Source organism: Capsicum annuum, chromosome 1 (genome assembly GCF_002878395.1).
Source record: "Capsicum annuum cultivar UCD-10X-F1 chromosome 1, UCD10Xv1.1, whole genome shotgun sequence".
NCBI lineage: Eukaryota > Viridiplantae > Streptophyta > Magnoliopsida > Solanales > Solanaceae > Capsicum > Capsicum annuum.
The window spans coordinates 195,885,336-195,894,994 of NC_061111.1; the positions used below are offsets into that span (position 1 = coordinate 195,885,336).

General features: G+C 32.2%; 1 long non-coding RNA gene across 16 annotated transcripts; it reads right to left on the reverse strand.

The window, feature by feature from the left end:
- Positions 1 to 589: 589 nt before the first annotated feature.
- On the reverse strand, positions 590 to 7,834 carry LOC107842890. Of its 16 annotated transcripts, XR_007047044.1 has the most exons (12): positions 7,670 to 7,831; positions 7,370 to 7,444; positions 7,169 to 7,240; positions 6,784 to 6,915; positions 5,339 to 5,711; positions 5,180 to 5,242; positions 5,030 to 5,084; positions 4,693 to 4,925; positions 4,503 to 4,614; positions 1,330 to 1,426; positions 1,058 to 1,172; positions 590 to 817 (listed from the first exon to the last, which is right to left on the reverse strand). It is a non-coding gene; the product is annotated as an uncharacterized LOC107842890 (long non-coding RNA). The 16 variants fall into 16 exon arrangements; XR_007047049.1 differs by having other exon boundaries at positions 5,030 to 5,242; XR_007047043.1 differs by having other exon boundaries at positions 5,030 to 5,242; positions 7,169 to 7,261.
- Positions 7,835 to 9,659: the final 1,825 nt, after the last annotated feature.

Here is a 9,659-nt window from a genome sequence, read left to right on the forward strand (position 1 = left end):
TTTTAAATTTATGTAACATTGAATTTTTAGTGAATTAGAAAAAGCATCAAACTAAATTTGATCATACATGAAGTAGTATAATGATACTTTTCATGCTACAAATATAAAATGACTATATATTTTTTCAAAATCTTTTTTGAAATTATTATCAAGTAGTGTATTAAAAAGGGAGGTCTTTTCATATACAATTTGAGAGTATTTTAACAATTTATTACAAAATTATAACTTGGAATAAGAATTTTATAATTCTTTTGATTGGATAGTTGCCAACTAAATGTAATTATTGAAATTCAAAACTTGTTAAAATAATATTAATTTGAAATAGTATAATAAACATGAAATTGTAGATTACTAAGAGAATTTTCTTTTGGGTTATATAGCTAAGGTGAGAAGTACTGCATTTTAAAGAAGAGAGAAAAAGATTGAATGAAAAATGGAGTCTACAAAAAGAGATGGATTTTGGATGGTGAATTTGTTTTGTGAAATGACTATAATGCCCTTGATCGTCCCATAACTCACTCTTTTATATAATTAGAAGATAGGTATACCCCGTGCTATGCACGGGCCCAACATATATAGTAGAATAAAATGAAAATATAACAGCAAGGGACTGTTCCGTTTGATTGGATCAGTTGATGAAATGATTCCAAATGTATATTTTATACAATCATGGGAATAACATATTAATGAATGCTCATATTTACATATGATAGTCATTGTTGTCTATTTACATTGCTAGGGATAATATTTATAAATTCTATAATAGGGGATGCAGTTGTTGCTGTGATCAATCTCTCGAGCATTCACGATGAAACACCTGTTAAATTAGATTTAGAGATTAAATTAGTTAAGAAGTTGAAAATGTGCTAATAAAACAAATCTTTTTCAATGAAGACAAAACATAACAGCTATTAGAATAAAAGTTCCAATAACCCAGGCTATTATGGTAGCGGGATGAATATCCATTTGTAAAATTGTAAGAATTACATTGTAGGTACCATTCGTAATACTGTATGTATCTCTTTGTTTTAAAAATGTTGGATAAACATTTACATACCTATTGACAAAGTAGCTGGATTGTTGTGGAATATTGATACCATTGACACAGAGAGTTGTTAACAAAGTGAAACCGCCTATGATGAAAACCAAATGTCAAAGCCAAAAACAACCACCTGTGAGAAGACCCAATATCAGTGTTGTTAGTGTCCGGATATGTCAATTTGAAATCAAAGCATCATGGGCTACGTATTAAGCTTAGCAGTAATGCTACTTTTACGAGAATGTGGCCCATTCGGCCAACAGGTAAAAGATCAAGCGAAAGATGCGTACTGAGCAATGAAACCATGTGTCCTTTTGCGCCTCATGATGCTGGGTTGGTACGTGCTCTTAGGAAACAGAGGCATCCCACTCAATGAAGAATGATCAACTGCATGAACAGACATAGAAGAACGATGCAATAATTGATATAAAACCATGTTAATTACAGAATACATTGTATTCAAGTCTCTGATGATTTAATTGGATAGTAATAAAATGAGGACTCGCGCCAAAAGTAAAGGACACGGGAAGAGAAAGAACTTTGTAAGCTAGCGTGACTAAGAGAAGAGGGACAAAAGCCTCAACTTCCACAGCAGGAATAACAGAAGTGTTGGGACTTCTGTCACGGGAAATACATATGAAATTGATTAAATATACTAAAGCAGATTTGTCTTTTCACGTTTCAAAAAGTAAACTGATTCGAAGTTGTTCTAGGGAAGTCATAAGTTTACAAGTCAAATACTCGAGCTTTAGAACCACAAATAAACATACACGGTCAAGAGAGAGAAGAAATGAATCGGGGAAGAAGAAGAGCGAGAGGTACAAATAATATTTTCCACCAAGGGATCATAGACATTATTTCGATCAATTTCCTAAAACAGATTGCAAGGGTGCCTTCTAGACTTATAAATTAGGTATAGTAAAGGAGGCCATGAAAATATAAGGATTAGAGAAACATGTGATCCAAATGGTATCCAAACATAAGTTTGTAATGTCCTGAAGATGTTGGAGAAAATGGGTAACCAAGTTATGTTACATTAAATAGAGTACCTAAATTCGATAAATTCCAATACAGAATATATTCAAAGATGTGGACTACTGTGGTATAAAACTTAGTATACATGTGAAAATTTGGAGAGAGCAATAAGCAGAAACTTAGATATGTTACAGGGGTCACAGAAGATTCCCCATCAATTTGGTTGGTCAATGCAATTTGAAGGATGAAATTTAACCGAATCTCTTTACTTCCTTTTTCCCTTTTAGAAAGCTTGATATATACTTTGGATTCACTGTCCATTTGAGAAAGTTAGGGTATAAGGTAGAACTACTATAAAAGGGTGGGGTAAAGGATGAAATGGAATCAGCTGCTTAACGGTTTAGAAGTCCAATGATTTCCGGCTCAGATCTCAGTTTCTCGTGAGCAAGGAGAAGACGACCAAGCCCTGGCTGCAAAAAAAAAATGATTCCACGTGAAAGAGACGGCCTCAAATCAGAGACTATTTCGGTGTTTACCAAGCCAAGATACGGGCCAGCATGTCTCATTGCCCGGATGGAAATGATGAGGACAGGAATTAAATAGTAGAGAAAAGGCCATTTCTGGAAAAACCAATAAACAAGTATCATCACAGCCTCTTTCAGAAAGCGTTTATTCTTCCGTAGATTTCACAAAATATGGAAGTTGTGGACTAAAGCATCTAGGAATACCTGATGGAGAAGACGCCGGATATTTTGTTTCTGGTTTTCTTTCTTAGGAATACCTGATGGAGAAGACGCCGGATATTTTGTTTCTGGTTTTCTTTGAGGAAAGAAAGAAGATTGATAATTGAAAATCACAGGCCAAACAGAGGGAGTTAAACCATGGCTGCAAATTCTATAACCTGACCGTCCCGCTAAGAAACGGTTTATCAAATCCCGATACTATCTAGCTCAAAAAAATCAATCATCACAGTCCTATTGAAGACCTAGACCTGAACTTAGAGGGCAATTAAGGTCCTTTTTGTCACCCCAATATAATTTTATTTTCATATTTGTTGTATAGATTTTCAAAAGAACAATACAATACAATGAAAACAACCATCAAAACAGGCTTATTCATCAATATGTATTTATATATATATATATATATATAAGGGCGGGGTGACAGACTTTACCCCTACTATTGTGGGGTAGAGAGGGACTGTTTCCGATGGTCTCTCGGCTCAAGAAAATCATTTAACAGAACTCAGCTGATGCTGAACAAATATGATGATACAAAGGACTTGCAAGATGATGTAAACTTGTACAGAAAGTCGCAGATTTAACATATTCCAACATTGGATCATGCAAAAGAATTTTATTTTTTTTCAAAGCAAATGAGGCTCAGATGTGTGGAATGATGAGGCATAAGAGAAGCCAACCACGCCATGGCTACAAACATAGGTTGCATGGGAGAGAGAAATCTCAGTCACAAGCCATACCGGGTTGCCACACCAAGATACGGGTCGGTAATCTCAATTCCCGCATTGATTAGCCCAGAAAATAAAAACACCATCATCATAGCCTCTTTATGTACTATCCATCCACACACACAAAAAACACACATACACGAGAGAAGGCAGCATATACAAGTTAAATCAATTTTCCATTTTCTCATAAAACACAAGGGCTGTTACGTGGAGCCAAATTATCCCAAGCTTAACCGGGAGACAATAACATAATGGTTCACTACCAATTAACTTTCTATCTTAATATGTGACCTTCAAATGCTTCTATCTAGCATCATCGAATCACCTCTTTTTAATATTTCTTTAACCTATACTACCTCTATTTCTCTTCGAATACTACACTACCGTCAACCTCTTGCATTTTTTTACCTTAGCATGGCATTGAATATCAAAAATCAAGGTCATATAACTTTAGGTGAATTATGGAACAATCTAAACGTACCATAGAAGATGGGTATAACAATCAGATAGACCGAACAGATAGGTATCATCTCTATACATAATAATTGTGTAATTGTCTTTAACATATAGGCAATTTTTTTACCCTAAGTAATTCACTTGACTCATCAGAAAGCAACCAAGTTGACCAAAAAGGAGATAAATAAATACATACAGAAGATATGTAAACTTATAGTTTTTGTTTTATGAGAGAAGTGAACTCTTTTTAGCGTGGGAAAAGATGAATGAGCAATATGAAGAGATTGTGTATTTATTTGTCTAATTTGTTCTAGAAATTATCAAATCTAGACGGTAGTGGAAAGACTGCACACATGTGGGTCAACCATAGCCACAAGATATTCTATATATATATATATATAGAGAGAGAGAGAGAGAGGCATTCAAACACTGATTGTGATGTCAATAGAGAACTGCTTAATTAATTTAAACATATAAGATAAGAACAGAAAGAAGTGCAACTCTATGTGAAAACAGTAGAACAAAACATTACTAAAAGCATTAAAATCAGTGTAAGAACTATACCAACATAATGAACAGTGTGTGATTTTCGCAAAATAGCTGCAAGCCCAAGATCTCCAATTTTCTTCTCCAACCCGTTTTCAAGAAACAGTTTTGCCACTGGATATGTTAAACCCTGGAAAATTAAGCCTAACAAAATTACACACAGAACATTATGTTATATTTGCCTTTACACAATAGTAGTATGCAGTACCGGTATATGAATCGTGGGTACATCTATGAAGTTTTGGATAACAACCCAGCGTTAATAGTAGGACTCATCAGAATGAGACGCAAATCAGGTCGTCGCGGAAGGAGGTCACGTAAAATTATCAAGAGAAAATGTTTTTCCTTGTATTGATAAATGTTTCACATTCATAAAGTAAGAAAACTCAAAACATTTCCCTCAAGTTGGAAATCCGCTGCCTTTAAATATGTAATTTTCCCCTGTCATTTCATAGGAAAGTAAGGTTCAGTAAAAGAATCAGAATGGATGAATATACAAAACACCCTCCCTCCTTCCTACATTCTTAGAACCAATTTATAATCACCTTCAGTCTAGATACTTGATTATCCAGCCCTCAATATTTGGTTGAATGGAACCTTCTATTAAGATAAATTTGGGCCATTACCAAGTAAGATCACAAAAACTGAACCAAATGCACAAGTGTCTTACTTCCAACATATATGACTCTTTGTACCTTTCTCAATTAATCCAATTCCTCGAGGACATTTGTGATGTCATAAATTCTTCTCTTTGCTACCTGTAGAACAAGAATTTTAATAAATTATCTCATATAAAACGAAAAGATCTAAATGAAGTGAAGAGAAAAGCACAAAATATTTTCTACTAATCTTACAAATCCATATTCATAAAACCATTATTAACATGTAACTTCTCCATACTACGATACAGGGGGAAATTTTCCTCCAAAACATCTGCAGAATGGATCAAATCAAGTGTTCCATCATCAGTCTCCTGACCCCAAAATCTTGTGTGATGTGTCTATATTTAGATATTTGTATATTCCTCTTGGGGGTACTTAGACGAAGCAGAAAAATATGTGGGTTATCTTCACATTTGTTGCTGTATGGCATGATCTGGAGTGGTACTGCTCCTGAATTTCATCAACCTCCACTTGTACTATTATATCAAACTTTGTCTTTATTTGGCTACTTGTTGGTCATTGGCTTCAGGAAACTTCTTTCTTGGGCATGGTTGACCTGCATAGTCTTTATGCCAGAAATGATTGTAAAGTCAACAACAAATACATTGAAGGTACTTTCATTTGAGTGTTAATTCAACTCCTTTTACACAATTCACTGAATAGTTTTCCCAACAAGTAATTATATTTTTTCATGCCATTTTACTAACCTAATTGTACTCGCTAGGTGGAAAGTTCTGTTGGCAAGTTTCTGTACCATGAACTTAGTGTTGTTGCCGGGGCTATCACCATCACTTGTCTAATGGTATGCTGCTAATATTTCAGGAGCAAAAAAAAAAATAATGATTGCTTATCTTTGTGCATGATCATACTAAAGTTATCCTATCGTTTTATGTATTTAACTACGTTAATAGTAATTTTTTTCTGAAGTACTAAACGAAGGTCAACATGATATTTGACAGAAAAGAAAAAAAAAAAGGAAAAGAAACACACTGGTGCTTCAGAATGATAAAGTTTTTCAATGGATAATTCAACATAGACTAAATAAAAGAAAGAGAACAGAGCAACTTTTTGGATTTTGATGCATACAATCAATTGAATAGCTGAATGCGACATCTGTTTTTGTAGTCCATTGGATTGTGTGTTAGTGGATATAATTAGAAACACTGAAGGACGAACCATTAAGTCCTTGAAAGGATGGTAGTCTTCTTGAACAACATCATCCTTCCCTTCATTTTTTTTTGAATAACTGTGGTGTCTGGGCCTCCTTCCCTTCACTACTATTCCTTTACTTATTCAAGTTTCCACTTTCTTCACACACATCCCCTCCACCCCCCCACCCCCCAAAAAAAACACTTTGGTCTCTTTGGACCATTGGAATAGCAGAAGGGAGAAGGGAAGGTAGATATTCCAAGGGGCATAGCATACAGCTAAATGAACTTATGTGTATCTAAAAGTCAAATAATGCTTGTCCTTTAGCTGCTTAAGGATTCAAAGCATCATATTAAATTTTCGTATGAATGCACTTTGTGCACAGGTTAAACCTTTACGAAATAACACCAGCTGATAGATTTTAGTAATGGAGTGTCCACAGGCCAATAAAGCTGTATAAGCAGAACCTGACGATGAGAAGCACTTACATTGTTGTCATTGGCAAGAAACAGGACATCTTGCATGCTTAGGCCCATTTTCTCATACCTCCGACGCTTATCTTCTGAAAGTTAGGCAATGACTCACGGATACTGTCCACATACTCCTCAGTAAGAGTAACTCTAGGAAGATCAGGTTCAGGGAAATAATGATAGTCAGCAAATAATAAACTTCATATGTATGAACTTCTTTATTGTTTTGACAGAAAAACGACAAAAGATTATCGCTTGGATTACTTCATAGTGATGCCGAAATTTAGGATTCATAATTTCGTACGTAATAAAAATTATAAACATAAACAAAGTTGAAGGACACAGGGGAGGTATAATCGTTTTACATATTTCAATTTAATAAAGATACAACCGAGAATCTTACCTTCTCCAGAACTTTTTATATGTGGACACAAGGATTTTTTTGACTACTCATATGATCCCGGTAACTGAAAACCTAAACATCAGTTTACCCATCCTTCAACACCATGAAAACAAAGCACATGCAAACACAAATATTGAAAATTTCATTTATCAGGAGCCACGATGGTAGCGATTGATGGAACTATTGAATCATTTCTCTTACGCGCAACATTCATTGGCTTCACTGCCGAACGTCTCCGAGAATTCAAAGCAGTTGACAAGTTATCCAAATGGGATACTGCAAAACACCAAAAAGAATAATAAAATAAATAACAAAAACTCCATATCTGAAAAAGAACCTCAGAATATTTGAGCCCAGATTCAAAATTTCTTTGCAAAATGGAAAAAATTAAAATTTTGAAGGGCACAACAACTTTAAAAATCTGCAAATAACCCACAAATTTGTACTCTCAACAAAGCATGAAGAAAATAGGAAAAGCAGAATTGTAACAGCAAACACTACCTAAGATGAATTTATTTGGAGGAAGAATCGGAGCTGCGAAATTTTGATTTTCTTTGGAATTTTTTTGAAGAAAAAATACAGTGAAGATAGGTAGAAACCATCGTTTTGGAAGTGAAATGAAATGATTTCGCGGTGGAAACTGGAGATGATGGATAAATATCATTCAGACAGGTAAATTTGCCCTCAATATTGTAATTATTTATTAATGTGCCCTTGGTCGTCCCTTTACCACCTCTTCTGTATAGTAATGCTGTATAAGTATTTTGAATCTATTACCAGGAGAATCACATACACCAAGGTATCATTTGGTATGAGGTATTAAAATACATAATCTGAAATAAAATTTTTAGTGTCTTATTTAGTTACCAAGTTTGGAATAATTTATCCAGAAATTAACAAATGGTATTGAAAGAAGTTATTTCATTTTTTGAGTGGTATAAATAATTTCAATATAATTTATCTTGGAGTGAAGTAATATATATATATATATATATATACTTTGTTTTTCTTTATTACTATATATAAGAGAGAATGCGAGATTTTGCTAGTCTTCACACCAATTTTATTAGACAATTTTATCCCTAATTTAAATTTTAATTATTCTACAAATTTTGATCTATTTTAATAAATTTGAACAATTATATGAGTTTATTAAATGCTACAAAAGTGATGAGTCATTAAAAAATGATAGTGACACCATTAAAACTATTTATACAATCAAATTAAAAAATGATCCAAAAGTTTATTGTCTTTCTATTTTGTAGAAATGTTTATTAATTTTACTTCAATTTTTCATTTCTCCTAACAAATTTATCATAGACAAGTAATTAAAATATCTTAACATTCCCTTTCTAACTTAGTACATGCTTAATTATTAAATAAAACTAATTTTTATATATAGCTAAAAATGTTTGAAAATAATATGCCTCGTGAATTTAACTTTGTGATTAAAGTGAATTGAGAATCCTGAGGTTTTAGGTTTAAATCTCTAATGAATATCAAAATACTAGATGATGTTTTCTATATATTTAATCTTTGATAGAAATAACTACCAATATATATATATATATATATATATATATATATATATATATATATATATTAGTGTGAGATAGTAAATACTCCATAAATTTGATGAGATATGTAAAAATCGACCCCCTAAATATCACAATTTCTCTTAAAAATAAAATATAAAAATATAACGTGCATTTTTCACTCAAGTATGTAATCATAATTAAATAGCTCACACATCATCAATTATAAGATAATAAAATCTTAATTAATGATATGCATTTTTCATTCAAATCTATAATTACTACTAATAAAGTATTCAAATAACTATTTGATGCAAGTACTAAGCACTAAATAATATTTTTTACCTAGCAAATGATGTGGTACACCCTGATCTTAGGGGTCGCTTGGTTGGGAAACAAGTTATGCTAGAATTAGTTATATTAAAATTAGTTATCTAAAGATTAGTTATTCTGATATTATTTCTTAGTGATTGTTTAGTTTGTGGTACTAAATATAATATGCATTGCATTTTTTTTAAGAATAGATAATCTTTTTACAAAAATACTCTTCACCTTATTTAACTTAATTATTTTCCTTCATATTAAAACATACAAAAAAAATTGAGAAGTTACTAATTTTTTTATAAAACTTTAGTAGTTTCTTTTTCCTAAAAATACATGTTAAGAACTTTATGTTGATATTTCTTAAACGTGTATGAAGCTTTAATATTTCAAGTTAAATTACTTATTTTGTCCTAAATTCTATAAAATATTGATAATTTCATTTTTTATTAAAAAAATTCATCATCAAAAAATTTGAAAAAGAAATACTCTCATTTTTCATTATTTGGTATCATTAATATTTGGAGAGTTAAATTTTTTATATTTACTAGTTTAATATACGTACTTTGCACGTGTGTCAAATAATTTAAAAGTTTATTTCTATTACATATTATAAGTATTACACAAAGGAAAGT